Raw genomic sequence first — 15,404 nt, forward strand, 5'->3', positions numbered from 1 at the left:
GAGCAACAAGCCTCAGGCCTCAGTGGAGGGGTGAGGTGGGAAGAGAGCACTGCTTGACTCAGAATAGACAGAGTGAAGCTAGCCTGAAGGCAGGAGGTGACCCTCGCACAGGAAGCTGAGGCCTGAGTTTTGGGGAAGAAAGGCAGTGACTTACTGAGAGACATGTGAATCCTAATGGGAGTACACACCTTTGTAGGTGAGGCACATTTGTATCAATCAAATGCCTGGCCGTGGATGGCAGCACCACCAAGCTCAAGTATCTCTGATTCCAGCAGGCTACCTAAGGGGTGGTTTGATAACAGAGATTTGAGCATTCAAAGAATAGTGTCATTACAGAAACTTGGGGAGCTGCTCTGGATGGGCTGGGGCTCTGTGTTCATGGCCCCTAGCCTTTTCTGATGTCCAGCAGCAGGTAAACTTGTAATGCTTGGTACAAGCATTCCCTCTGAGGTAGCAGCAGTCCCCTTCCCCCCCACCCCCGTGCAGGAATGCTGGCTGGAATGCTGGCATTTGGCAATGTGAGGTCCTACTCAAAGGTTGTCACTCAGTACACTGTGACAGCCAAAATCAGATTTCTTATTATCTTTGGATAATAAGATAGTAGCGGTATAATTGAATGCATTTTATTCACAATGGCTCCAGTTTAGGCTTAAATTATGTTATTCTAGTGGTAATAGGAACAATTGATATTTATATGGAACTTAGCAGTTTATAAGGTGTTATTATATATCTCTTTCATGATTCTGTAAGAAAAGTGTTATCTCTGTTTAACAGACTGGAAAATCTCTGAGAGTTTGTGACACATCAGAGGTTACTCAGACAACAAGTTGACAGTCTCTGCTTGGACCAGCTCTCTAATGCCTTCCAAGAGAGCCAAGAGCCACTTCTTCCAAACCTACACACTGAAATAATTGAATAATGTCACTCAATTAATTATTTAGGGACAGCGCATCCCTGGCCTTGAAAACTGTGCCAGGTACCTATTAGAGGTCAATAAGTAAATGAATGTTTGTTAGTGCATCACATGGAAAGTGTTGTGCTGAATTATTATGGGAGATATGCAAAAGTATGTCTTGGCCTCAAGGAGTTTATAGTCTGATTTGGGAAATATGGTAAATAATCACACAAGGTATGAATGCCAATGTCACATATAAGAAATAACTTCATAGTCAAATACAGATAATACTTAACAACACAAGAAACGTCACAACCTGAACGTGGCATAGACAATGGCCATAGGGATTCAGCTGAATATAGTTGGAGATTTGTTATAGGGCTTCAAATGAGGACAAATTACTGTGGACTGAGTTATTCACAAGACCTTGTGGGAGCCGAGGGATCTGAGCTGGGTATCAAGATAGAGGTACTTCAGAGAGGCAGAGATTCTTTCTTTTGTGCATTTATTTGACTGCACCAGATGCTGTTCATGATGCTGGGGAAGACAAAGAATGAGACTATGTGGACCTGTGTGGACCCTGCCACATGAACTTGCCCATATGGACTTGCCATGGGGACTCTACCCCTTGCGGACCCTGCCTGTGTGGACCCTGCCTATAGGGACCTGCCATGGGGACCTTATCTGTGTGGACCCTTCCCATGTGGACCCCACTTTATGGACCTACTCTCATGCACTTGCCCATGTGGACCTACCATAGGGACCCTATCCATGTAGATCCACCTGTGTAAACCTGCTGATGTGGAATTGCCCATGTGGATCCCGCCTGTGTGGAACTGCCATGGGGACTTCACTTTCTAGTGTGAAGATAGACAAGAAAGTGAGCAAGACAGACATTATTTCATATGGTGAAAAGTGCTGTGATGAAAATAAAGAAGATGAGGTATAGACATTAAGTGGAAGTGCATGGGGATTTTAGGTAAAGACCAGGAGAGGCCTCTCTGAGGAAGCACAGTCTGGGCAGAAAATGTGGAAGCCATTGCACAGGGCAGGAAAGCACATGCTTATAAGCTTTCTGCCTCATTGGCAGCCCGCGGCTACAGTGTTCAAGGGGTGCTCAGTTACACTGGCCCCATTAGAGACTTTCACTGGAGAAGTCACTCAGAATTCCAGCTGGTGAGCACACAGATTTGGTAGTGAGATGGATCACATATTGTGAGCTGGGCATTATTCCACTTAACCCTCACAATTTTTCCACAGATAGGTTTCCCCTTACATTTTGTTGATAGGAAAATTGAGACACAGAGCTGTTAGGTAATCATCTTAAGGTTGCACAGCTTGTAGTTGGCAGAACAGGGTTTTGAACTGGATGTGTCTGACTCTAAAACCAATGTTCTGAACACTGAGCTATGGTATGAATTTCTGGGAAGGAGGGGAGTAGTTTCAAGCTTGAGCAGGAGGAGAAAGGAAATCCAAGGGGGAGGTGGTGGTATAGAAAGACTTTGAGGACACATCTTTGGAGAGGGAGTGATTAGGCCAACATATGGATGGTTTTGAGTGTCAAACAAAGCTGAGCGGGGAAAAGATGGTGGAGGACTAGGGGACCCTATTCCAACAGGTCCCCTGAATTGAGCTGGATATCCACTGGGGACCACTCTGAACATCCACAAAATCAGCCTGAGATGTAAGAAGATAGATCTGGATCTCTACAAACAGAATATGGCAGGCAGTTGGTTTCGAGGTATGAAGCAGGGAGCCATGATTCCATGGGCAGATGTCAGAGGATAAATGGAAGTGGGAGGGAGCTGTGAGGATCCTACACCAGCGGTGAGCAATATCCTCCTGCGCTGAGGACAGGGCACAGACTTGCAGAATGGTAGCGACGGGGAAAGGACTTTAGGGCAGCCCCCCAAAATGAAACCCAGAGCAGTGGGGCTGTGAGTGCAAACTGGGGTGGCTGGTGGTTTTAGAAGCACAAAGGGCAGAGATATGCCCGGACCTGGAGGCGAGGACTGGGAGCCCTGCTGAGGGGTGCACAGACCGGGATTCTGCAGTTTATAGCAGCACAGACAGAAGTGGAGATAGTGTGGCCTGGAGAGATCACTGAAGAACAGACTGCAATCTCTCTGCTCTGAGGCAGAGGGTTGGAAACCATCCCTTCTGCTCTGACTCTCAAAAGAGACACAGAAAGCTGCCAGGGAAAGCTGCCAGAGAACAAAAGCCCCCTATAACCAGTTTTCACTAAGCCCATTCCCCACCCCCCACACACACACACAGAGGACAGGACAACTCTGCTCAAACAGGGTTGCCTGAGTAACAGCATGGCAGGCCCCTCCCCCAGAAGACAGGCTGGGAGAACAAGAGGCCAGCAACCCTAAGGTCCCTATAAAATAGGTGCATCTTGCTTGGGTTGTGGTCAATAATTTGGACTGTACATTCCCTCAATCACCCCTCAACAGAATGACTAGGAGGAGGAATCCCCAAAATAGGAAAGACTCAAAATGGATACAGATATAACCAAGATGTTGGAGATGGAATTCAGGGTTGCAATTGTGAAGACAATAGCTAGAGTGGAGAAATTGATTAATGGCAACATAGAGTCTCTAAGGGCAGAAATGAAAGCCGAACTGGCAGAACTTAAAAATGCTATCAATGAGATCCAATCCAATCTAGATAATCTAACAGCTAGGGTAAGCAAGGCAGAAGAACGAATTAGTGATCTAGAAGACCAATTAATAGACAAGAAGGAAAAAGAGGAGGCCGGGGGGAAAAACAACTCAAAATCCATGAAAATAGAATCAGAGAAATAAGTGACACCATGAAGCATTCCAATGTCAGGATTATTGGGATCTCCAAGGGGGTGAAGAGAGAGAGAGAGAGGACTAGAAGATACATTTGAGCAAATTGTAGGTGACAACTTCCCTAATCTGGGGAATGAAACAAACATTTGTGTCCTAGAGGCAGAGAGGACCCTTCCCAAGATCAAGGAAAACAGGCCAACACCACGGCATGTAATGGTAAAACTTGCAAATCTTAGAACCAAGGAAATCATCTTAAGGGCAGTTAGGGGGAAGAGATTCCTTATGTACAAAGGGAGGAACATCAGAATAACATCAGATTTTCCCACAGAGACCTGAAGCCAGAAAGGGCTGCCAAGACATATTCAGGGTACTAAATGAGAAAAATATGCAGCCAAGAATACTTTATCTGGCAAGGCTGTCATTTAGAACGGATGGAGAGATGCAGAGTTTCCAAGACCAGCAGAAACTGAAAGAATATGTGACCACTAAGCTGGACCTGCAAGAAATATTAAGGGGGGTTTTATAAAAGGGGAAAGACCCCCAAGAGTGATATACAACAGAAATTTACAGAGACAATCTATAGAAACAAGGACTTCACTGGCAACATGATGACAATAAATTCATATCTTTTGATAAACACTCTCAACATGAATGGCCTAAATGCTCTCATAAAACGGCACAGGGTTGCAGATTGGATAAAAAGACAGGACCCATCCATATGCTGCCTACAAGAGACTCATTTTGAACCTAAAGATACATCCAGACTGAAAATGAAGGGATGAAGATCCATCTTCCATGCCAACGGACCTCAAAAGAAAGCTGGGGTAGCAATTCTTATATCAGACAAAGTAGATTTTAAGCTAAAGACTGTAGTTAGAGACACAGAAGGACACTATATCATGCTTAAAGGGTCTATCCAACAAGAAGATCTAACAACTGTAAATATCTGTCCCCAACATGGGAGCAGCCATCTACATAAGCCAACTGTAACCAAAATAAAGAGTCATATTGATAACAATACGTTAATTGTAGGAAACCCATAGTCCACTCTCAGCAATAGACAGATCATCTAAATAGAAAATCAACAAAGTAACAAGAGCTTTGAATGACACACTGGGCCAGATGGACCTCATAGATATTTACAGAACATTCCACCCTAAAACAATAGAATACTCATTCTTCTCGAGTGCACATGGAACTTTCTCCAGATTAGACCACATACTGGGTCACAAATCAGGTCTCAACCGATATCAAAATATTGAGATTATTCCCTGCATATTCTCAGACCATAATGCTTTAAAACTGGAACTCAATCACAAGAAAAAAATTGGCAGAAATTCAAACACTTGGAAGTTAAAGACCACTCTGCTCAAGAATGTTTGGGTCAACTAGGAAATCAAAGAAGAACTTAAACAATTCATGGAAACCAGTGAGAATGAAAACACATTGGTCCAAAACCTAGGGGATACTACAAAGGTGGTCTTAAGGGAGAAATATATAGCTGCCCAAGCCTCACTCAAAAAAATAGAAAAATCCCAAATTCACCAACTAACTCTACACCTTAAAGAACTAGAGAAAAATCAACAAAGGATGCCTAAGCCATGCATTAGAAGAGAAATAGTTAAAATTAGAGCAGACATCAATGAATTAGAAACCAGAAACACAGTAGATCAGATCAACGAAACTAGAAGTTGGTTCTTTGAAAGAATTAATAAGATTGACAAACCACTGGCCACACTTATCCAAAAGAAAAGAGAAAGGACCCAAATTAATATAATTATGAATGAAGTGGGAGAGATCACGACTAACACCAAGGAAATGGAAACAATTATTAGAAATTATTATCAACAACCATATGCCAATAAGCTGAGCAATCTGGATGAAATGGAGGCCTTCCTGGAAACCTATAAGCTCCAAGACTGAAACAGGAAGAAATTGACAACCTGAATAGGCCAATAACCAGTAACAAGATTGAAGCAGTGATCAAAATCTTCCCAAAAAACAAGAGTCCAGGGCCTGATGAATTCCCTGGGGAATTCTACCAAACACTCAAAGAAGAAATAATACATAATCTCCTGAAGCTGTTTCAAAAAAATAGAAACAGAAGGAAAGCTTCCAGACTCATTCTATCAGGCCAGCAGTACCTTAATCCCCAAACCAGGCAAAGACCCCATCAAAAAGGAGAATTTCAGACCAATATCCCTGATGAATATGGATTCTAAAATCCTCAACAAAATCCTAGCTAATAGGATCCAACAATACATTAAAAGGATCATCCACCAGACAAAGTGGGATTTATCCCCGGGATGCAAGGGTGGTTCAATACTTGCAAATCAATCCATGTGATAGAACACATTAATAAGAGGACAGAGAAGAACCATATGGTCCTCTCAATTGATGCAGACAAAGCATTTGACAAAATACAACATCCTTTCCTGATTAAAACTCTTCAGAGTATAGGGATAGAGGGAACCCTCCACAAGTTCATAAAATCCATCTATGAAAAACCCACAGTGAATATCTTTCTCAATGGGGAAAAGCTGAGAGACTTTCCCTTAAGATCAGGAACATGTCAAGGATGCTCACTCTTGTCACTATTTTTTCAACATAGTACTAGAAGTCCTAGCAACAGCAATCAGACAACAAAAAGAAATAAAAGGTATTCAAATTGGCAAAGAAGAAGTCAAACTCTCTCTTTTTGCAGATGATATGATACTTTATGTGGAAAACCCAAAAGACTCCACCCCCAAATTACTAGAACTCATACAGCAATTCAGTAATGTGGCAGGATACAAAATCATTGCACAGAAATCAGTTGCTTTCTTATACACTAAGAATGCAACTGTAGAAAGAGAAATTAGAGAAACATTCCATTTACAATAGCTCCAAAAACCATAAGATACTTCGGAATAAACCTAACCAAAGAGGTAAAGGATCTATACTCTAGGGACTACAGAACACTCATGAAAGAAACTGAAGAAGACACAAAAAGATGGGAAAACATTCCATGCTCATGGAGCAGAAGGATAAACATTGTTAAAATGTCTATGCTACCCAGAGCAATCTATACCTTCAATGCCAACCCGATCAAAATATCAATAACATTTTTCAAAGTGCTGGAACAAACAATCCTAAATTTGTATGGAATCAGAAAAGAACCCAAATCGCCAAGGAAATGTTGAAAAAGAAAAACAATGCTGGGGGCATCATGTTGCCCGATTTCAAGCTATATTACAAAGTTATGATCACCAAGACAGCATGGTACTGGCACAAAAACAGACATATAGACCAATGGAACAGAATAGAGAGCCCAGATATGGCCCAGATATGGGTCCATATCCCTCAATTCTATGGTCAAATAATCTTTGACAAAGCAGGAAAAAATATGCAATGGAAAGAAGACAGTCTCTTCAATAAATGGTGCTGGGAAAATTGGACAGCCACATGTAGAAGAATGAAACTCGACCATTCTCTAACACCATTCACAAAAATAAACTCAAAATAGATGGAAGACCTCAATGTGAGACAGGAATCCATCAAGATCCTAGAGGAGAACATAGTCAGTAACCTCTTTGACATCGGCCACAGCAACTTCTTTCAAGATACTTCTCCAAAGGCTAGTGAAACAAAAGCAAAAAGGACCTTTTGGGACTTCATCAAGATAAAAAGCTTCTGCACAGCAAAGGAAACAGTCAACAAAACAAAGAGGCAACCCACGGAATAGGAGAAGATATTTGCAAGTGACACTACAGATAAAGGGCTGGTATCCAAGATCTATAAAGAACTTCTCAAACTCAACACCCATAAAACAAATAATCAAGTCAAAAAGTGGGCAGAAGACATGAACAGCCACTTCTCTGAAGAAGACATACAAATGGCTAACAGACACATGAAAAAATGTTCATCATCATTAGCCATCAGGGAAATTCAAATCAAAACCACACTGAGGTACCACCTTACACCAGTTAGGATGGCAAAAATGGACAGGGAAAGAAACAACAAATGTTGGGGAGGTTGTGGAGAAAGGGGAACCCTCTTACACTGTTGATGGGAATGCAAGTTGGTACAGCCACTTTGGAAAACAGTGTGGAGGTGCCTCAGAAAATTAAAAATAGAGCTACCCGATGACCCAGGAATTGCACTCCTGGGTATTTACCCCAAAGACATGAAAAGGAGGTCTCTATGCACCCCAGTGTTCATAGCAGCAATGTCCACAATAGCCAAACTGTGGAAAGAGCCAAGATGCCCTTCAACAGATGAATGGATAAAGAAGATGTGGTCCATATATACAATGGAATATTACTCAGCCATCAGAAAGGATGAATATCCAACTTTTACATCAACATGGATGTGACTGGAGGAGATTGTGCTAAGTGAAATAAGTCAAGCAGAGAAAGTCAATTATCATATGGTTTCACTTATTTGTGGTACGTAAGGAATAGCATGGAGGACATTAGGAGAAGGAAGGGAAACATGAAGGGGGGGAAATCAGAGGTAAAGATGAACCATGAGAGACCATGGACTCTGAGAAACAAACTGAGGGTTCTAGAGGGGATGGGGGTAGGGGGATGGGTTAGCCTAGTGATGGGTATTAAGGAAGGCATGTACTGCATGGAGCACTGGGTATTATACAAAAACAATGAATCATGGATCACTGCATCAAAAACTAATGATGTATTGTATGGTGATTAACATAACATAATAAAATAAAATTAAAAAAAAACAAAGCTGCGACTGTACGTATTTGTAGAGTGTGCTGGTAGGAAAATGGTTTTGAAGTAAGTAGTTTAGAAAAATAGCAGCTGGTCTATACCTACAGTATTCTCTGACATTACCCTAAAATTAATTGGGCAGCAATGACTAGGATGCTCTAGAGGAAGAAGTAAATAGAGAGAATATAGCACATCACTGTGAGAAGGTGCAATAGGTTTGGCTTGAAATGAGGATCCAAACTCAGTACATGGCAGTGGGTAAGAAAAGGAAATAATAGATGTGAAAACCATTTGTCCAGAAGGAAGAAGAATAGACATAATCAGGTGATGTATTGGGACAAAGAAGAGGAAATAATTAGAATGTGTCTGAGTCTTTATGCCTGGTGACAAGGAAATGATGATACCATTGACAAAACAGCAAGTTTGGAGACAGGAGTGGTGTGGGAGGAAGAGGGTGAGTTTGGTCCAGGACATGTTGAGTTTGAGGTGCTGGCAACACATGACCATGAAACAGGATATGAAGCTGGAGCTCCAGGCATAGAATCCTTGAAAACTGAGATAAACACATAGTAATAAGTCAAAGAGAGGTGAATCAACTCGTTGGGAACAGATGTGGTCCCACCTAAGCAGTGAAAATTATTGAGAGAACAGACCTGGTCTGTCATGTTCATTGCAGTAAACTCAGTGTAAAGAACAGGGACTGGGACATTGAAGACACTCAGTAAATATGTGTTAAGTGAGTGAGTGAATGAATGTATGAGTGTATAGGCAATGCAGAAAGTCAAGAGTTGAGTTGAGGGGGAAATTGAACAGTTCAGAAGAGATTGAGTTCCATGTAAAGAGGGCAAAGTCAGAGAAATTATTCCAAGATTTGAACTAGACATTGGTAAGGCTATTTTAAGGTCTCAAGTTCTAGAAATCCAGGTGGAGGAGAACCAAGACAGGGCAGAGTTGCAGAAGCTAAAGGATGTCATCTAAATCAGGTTAGTCACACAGGACTTCCCTCTCATTGCATGATTCATCTTGGTATCTTTAAGGGATTGAACAGTTATAGTAAGATTCCATCTGGCGGGATAGCAGTTTCATCTTGATCAGGTGGAACAGGTTGAACAGAAAACTGACATTCATAATGAGCAAGCACAACATCCTCTCTTCTGTGAATGACACTGCAGCAGACAAGAATGATTTGGCTTTGATAAATCTGAAATATGTCAGCTTGCCTCAGAATGTGTTCACCCTGGAAAAGCAAGTATCTCTTCTCTTACAGATACTGCATCAGGGCAAGAGCTATAGCTTCTAATGTATCTCACTTAATGATGTATGTCATTCTTAAAAATATTATTAGTTCTCAGGCACCTGGGTGGCTCAGTCAGTTAGGCAGCTAACTTCAGCTCAGGTCCTCATCTCAGGGTCCTGGGATTGAGCTCCATGTTGGCCTCCATGCTCAGTGGGGAGTCTGCTTGTCCTTCTGCCCCTCCCCCTGCTCGTTCTCTCTCTTTCTCTCAAATAAATAAATAAATAAATAAAAATCTTTTAAAAAAGGAATATGTTAGTTCTATTGCCAGATATGTAGCTATATCAGCTCTGCATGTTTGGATACTTAATTTGCAGTCTTAAAAGTCCATTTTTTATGTGTATGAAATGTGATAACATGCACTCGAAAGTCAGAAATTAACCTTCTTCCTCTATTGCCTTCCTCTCAGTGATTTAGTTCATTTATAACTGCATTTTTTCATTAATTAAAAATTTATTGATCACTTACTATATGCTAGGTACTATATAATATACGCAAGTAACTCTTCTCCAGTAGTTTAATGGGAAAGAGAGTCAAATATCACAACACAGTGTAATGTGATAAATGCTTGAAGTCAGCATATGAAGTTTGCACCACAGAGGAGGGACTGCTCATCCCACTGAGGAGTTGGCAAAAGGTATTGCTTGAACTTCGCCCTGAAGAATATGTAGGAGTTTTCCAGGCTGAGAGGATAAGAAAAAATATTTAAGTTAAAGTAAACAGCCTTAAGTGCAAAGGCTGGAGAGTTGAGAGTATGTTTTTGTAGTAAAAAATTTTGTGTGCCTGGAGCTCAGGAAGCCTGGGCAGGTGAGATTGTACAGCTGGTCAGGGAATAGATAAGGCAGGGCCTTGTACAACTACCTACAGCTCCTGGAACTTTATCCTGGAGCCATGACAAACCATGACATTTGGGGGATCATTAAGTCTCTCTCCTGTTTGCAAACATACTAAAGTTATCTTAGTTTTAAAATTGGGGCACCTGGGTGGCTCAGATGGTTAAGCATCTGCCTTTGGCTCAGGTCATGATCTCAGGGTCCTGGGATTGAGCCCCGCATCGGGCTCCCTGCTAAACAGAAAGCCTGCTTCTCCCTCTACCACTCCTCCTGCTTGTGTTCCCTCTCTCGCTGTGTCTCTCTCTGTCAAATAAATAAATAAAATCTTAAAAAATAAATAAATAAAATGGGTCATTAACTTCATCTCTAGCTACCATGCTCACTTATCTTCTCCTACTATCTTCCCTAAATTTTAGAGTGTCATTCATTGCTCTATCTTGTACTTATATATCTTCCTTAAGCCCACAGAATAACCCTGTCCCATCAACCATTATGCTAGATAGCCTCACTCCAAGGTCACCAGGTGGTCTTTCTCCAGTGCTCAGGACCCTAGCCCTTTGTGTAGATTTGCCTGCTGATTAGCTTCCACCTCTACCTTCATGACACTGCACTTCCCTTAGGGTTTTCTGATCTTCTGAACTTTTCCTTTATAGTTTCTTTTCTTTTCTCTCCCCTAGCTCTACTTCTACATTTGTACAATAACTTTGGTTCAGCCCATAGCTGTCTTTTTCTTTCTACAGAGAAACCTCATTCATTCACTCATTCCTCACACTTTTATTGAGGGCCTAATCTGTGCAAGGATCTTGGTTAAGATTTTAGACAGAAGATGGAGTCTGGATGATTTCTTACATGGTTGTCTCCAAAATCTTTATCTCCAGCCATGACACGACTTGCAAATTACAGATAAAAAAGTCTCCAATTCTTGTAGAAATGTTCTCATTTGCATATCCCAGACATACCCATACTAAGCATAAATACCTTACAAACTAATTTTTTCCCTTCAGATTTTTAAACTTCAGTTGGTGGGGCCACTGTCACCATCTACATCCCAAACTGCAGTGAAATCTTTTATTTCTTCCTTTCCCTTGATTTTGTATCTAACCAGTCACCAAGCTGTGTTGCTTTTTCCTTCCCACTGGCTCCCCCTTTTGCCCTTTTCTTTTTGTCTCTGCCACTATCATCTTTTAATCCTCAACAAGAAAATGGGCAGGAAGTTTGGAAGTAAGGGATCCAGGTAAGACATCTATCCTGCAGTGCTAGAGAGTGCTGGAGATGGAAATCTTAATCTATACCTACATATGGTGGGAACAAGCCATCTACTGTGGGGTCAGAGCTCAATTCTTCATCTGCTAGACAGTTCTTTACAGTTACATGCTCTGGAGCAGTCTAGCACCTTAGAACACTCTAATTGTCCTCTTTTTGCCTTACATTTCATTGCCATCTCCACTTCTTCTATTTTATACTGTCAATGCTTATTTCTTTGTATCCACATTTCACCTCCCCACCAGCCGCCTCACCATTGTCTACCTCAGGTCATTCTTTCTTTCTGGATTCAATTTCTTTCTTCCTGAAGCAAATACTTTGGTAGCTCTTTTAGCTACTATCTATTTTCAGTAAAATCAATCTTTATTTGAAAATATCTTAATTTGGTCTTCACACAGAGATATTTTAGCTGGATATAAAATTCTAGGTTGACAGAAATGCCTGGGTGGCTCAGTTGGTTAAGTGTCTGACTCTTGATTTCAGCTCCGGTCATGATCTCAGGGTCGTGGGATTGAGCCCCTTGTCTGGCTCTGTGCTCAGCAGGGAGTCTGCTTGAGATTCTCTGCTTGAGATTCTCTCTCTCCTTTTCCCTTTGCCCCTCCCCCCTCACACACACAGACAAGCATGCTCTCTCTCCCTCTCTCACTAAATCTATAAGAAAATTCCAGGTTGACAAATATTGTCTTCAATTACTTTGAAGATCTTTTTCTTAAACTATTTTCTTTAAAAATTTTTTATTTAAATTCAATTTAATTAACATATACTGTATTATTAGTTTCAAAGGTAGAATTCAGTGATTCATCAGTTGTATACAACACCCAATGCTCATTAATTCAAGTGCCTTCCTTAATGCCCATCACCCAGTTACCCCATCCCCCCACCAACCTCCCTTCCAGCAACCCTCAGTTTGTTCCCTATAGTTAAGAGATTCTTTTTATTTTTTAAAGATTATTTATTTATTTATTTAAGAGAGAGAATGAGAGAGAGAGAGAGAGAGCATGAGAGGGGGGAGGGTCAGAGGGAGAAGCAGACTCCCTGCCGAGCAGGGAGCCCGATGCGGGACCCCATCCCGGGACTCCAGGATCATGACCTGAGCCGAAGGCAGTCGCTTAACCAACTGAGCCACCCAGGCGCCCCTAGTTAAGAGATTCTTATGGTTTGCCTCCCTCTCTGTTTTTGTTTTGGGTTCTGTCAGCCTAATTTTCTTTCTTTTTTTTTTTTTTGAGGTAATGGTTTCATTTTTCTTTTTTTTTTAGAATTTTCCCTTGAGATTTGTTTCTGAGGATTCATGACTTTCATTAATTCTTGAAAATTTAGAGCCAATATCTCTTCAAATATTTTTCTCACTCATTCTTTTTTTTTCCCTCCTCTGTCTTGAACTCTTATTGGATGCATGTAGAACTTTTACATTCTATATTCCAGAAACCACTGCCTTCTAAATTGTTTCAACATATCTATCTTCCAGTTCATGATTTCTCTTTTCAGCTCTTTTTAAAATATATTGTTTGTCACCTGTTTACTCCAGTATCTATTCTTTCTTCTTTTCACATTAATAAAACTCCTAATTTCTAATTGGGACCAGAGCTGTCCAGAATTAATATTGCAGGCTCTCTTGCAGCTAAGTGTGGCAATGTAATGCAGTTCTAGGCAATGTGATGCCAGTGGAAATATCTTTGGGATATTTTTTAAAGGATAGACTCATAAACTTTGCCCCTTTTGTTCTTCATCCTTCTTGTCTCTCTGCTTTGAATGTATATTGATGGCTAGAACTGTGTATTGAACTAAGAGTAAGTGTCACCTCATAGGAGTTGCAAACAGAAAGGTAGAAGACAAATCAGTCTCAGATGGCTGTGGAGCTGTAATGCCTGTGCTGGGTGGCCACACACTGGAATTTTATGTGAGAAACAAAACTAATTTTATGTGAGAAACTTATAACTTACTAAGCCACCATCTTTTTTGTCTTTTATTTTTAGCCAAATCTAATTTTAACCTATACCATTCATTGATGTTCAAATCTCAATGATTATATTTTTAATTTCTTATTTTTCTTTTGGTTATTTTTAAACACTGTCTATATGCTTATTTATGTTTTAAATTTATTTCTATTTAATCATTTGAAATATTCTTATTTTTATAATATTTATCAGATATTTTGTTAATCTGAAATTTCTTGGTAGTCTAATCCTACTGGTTATAGAATATATTGACTCTCACTGAAGATGAATTCATAATTCAAAATTAAAAACACAAAAGAAAACAATCTACATCTTCTATGGTAATTTCTCATCTTCAGTGGGACTTTATTTGTGGATATCTTATGTCCCTGTAGATTAATTTTGGGTTTATTACTGTCAGGTACCTCAGGTCACCTGCCTGGGACCAATTTTTATTTTAATTATTTAGCTTAGGGACTCAGACCACATGTGTAGTATACTGTAAATGAATGGAAAATTAATATGAAGCACAGGCCCATGGGTATAAATTTTAAAGGTTGATTCTCTCCCCCTGCCCTCCATCAGCCCAAAGGAAGGCAAACAGACTTCCTTGAGTCTTGTGATACCCTTTTCTTACTCCACTTTTTCCAGAGAGGATGTCCTCTTTATTGCTCCCAACATTGTGTCTTTTTCTTCATGACCTTAGATCTCAAACCTCTAGAAAATGAATCTCCTTGCCCTTAGGTAGCTGCCATATCCACTTATAGACTTACTATTCTGGTTTTCATTTTCAATTCTTTGAATTATGGAACTTGAGACTTGCAAGCATAGATATGCATCAAAAGGATATTTGTTCTATTTTATCTAACACTCAGGATGGTTATAGAATAAAAATTTTAAAGTTTTCTAATAAGAAATATTGCCAGAACAAGTAGCTGGTTCTTTGAAGTTCTAGGTTTGTCTCACCTGTGCTGTGGGAAATCAAGGGAAAGAACTTCTGCTCTTCTTAAAATCAACTAGGTGCTGGGGAGGGATCAGTGGCACTTGATGCAATAGAACCTCAAAGGGAAGCTAAAACCCAGTGATGGATTATTGATACTCGTTCCATTGCTAAAGAAGGCCAATTTCTTATACTCCTAGACTCAAAGCTTCTTGAGGACAGTGGCTGTGTCCTATACATCTTGGTATTTCCCTGTCTACTCAGCACTATGATTTGTATATAGAAGTTGCTCAAAAGCAACTGCTGATTGATTGTTGACAGCATAAACTCTATAATTTAATCCTTGCTTTGTACTCATCAGAAAATTACATCAAGGTGTGGTGCATTCTCAGTCCAAAGCAGCACATTAACCCTGTACTCCACCCAATCCAGAAACACAGGGAAGATGCCTGGGCTCATTTTTTACATCATATCCATTCCGTAACTAATTCACAATCAATAATAAAGGAGAAATGATGATTGTATTATCTGTTTAGTTAAAAATAGATTTAAAAAAAACTTTTAGGCATAAATAGTACAAAATTCACAATGTCTTTGGCATTTGAAGGGATTATTAGAGATCATGTGGTAGGATCACTCATTCTTGCAGAAAACATGCTGTGTACAGTAACCTGGTTGATACCTGAACACATCTAGAGACAAGATGTGAGCTCACGGCCTCATAAGATAGTT

Source organism: Neomonachus schauinslandi, chromosome 4 (genome assembly GCF_002201575.2).
Source record: "Neomonachus schauinslandi chromosome 4, ASM220157v2, whole genome shotgun sequence".
Classification (NCBI taxonomy): Eukaryota; Metazoa; Chordata; class Mammalia; order Carnivora; family Phocidae; genus Neomonachus; species Neomonachus schauinslandi.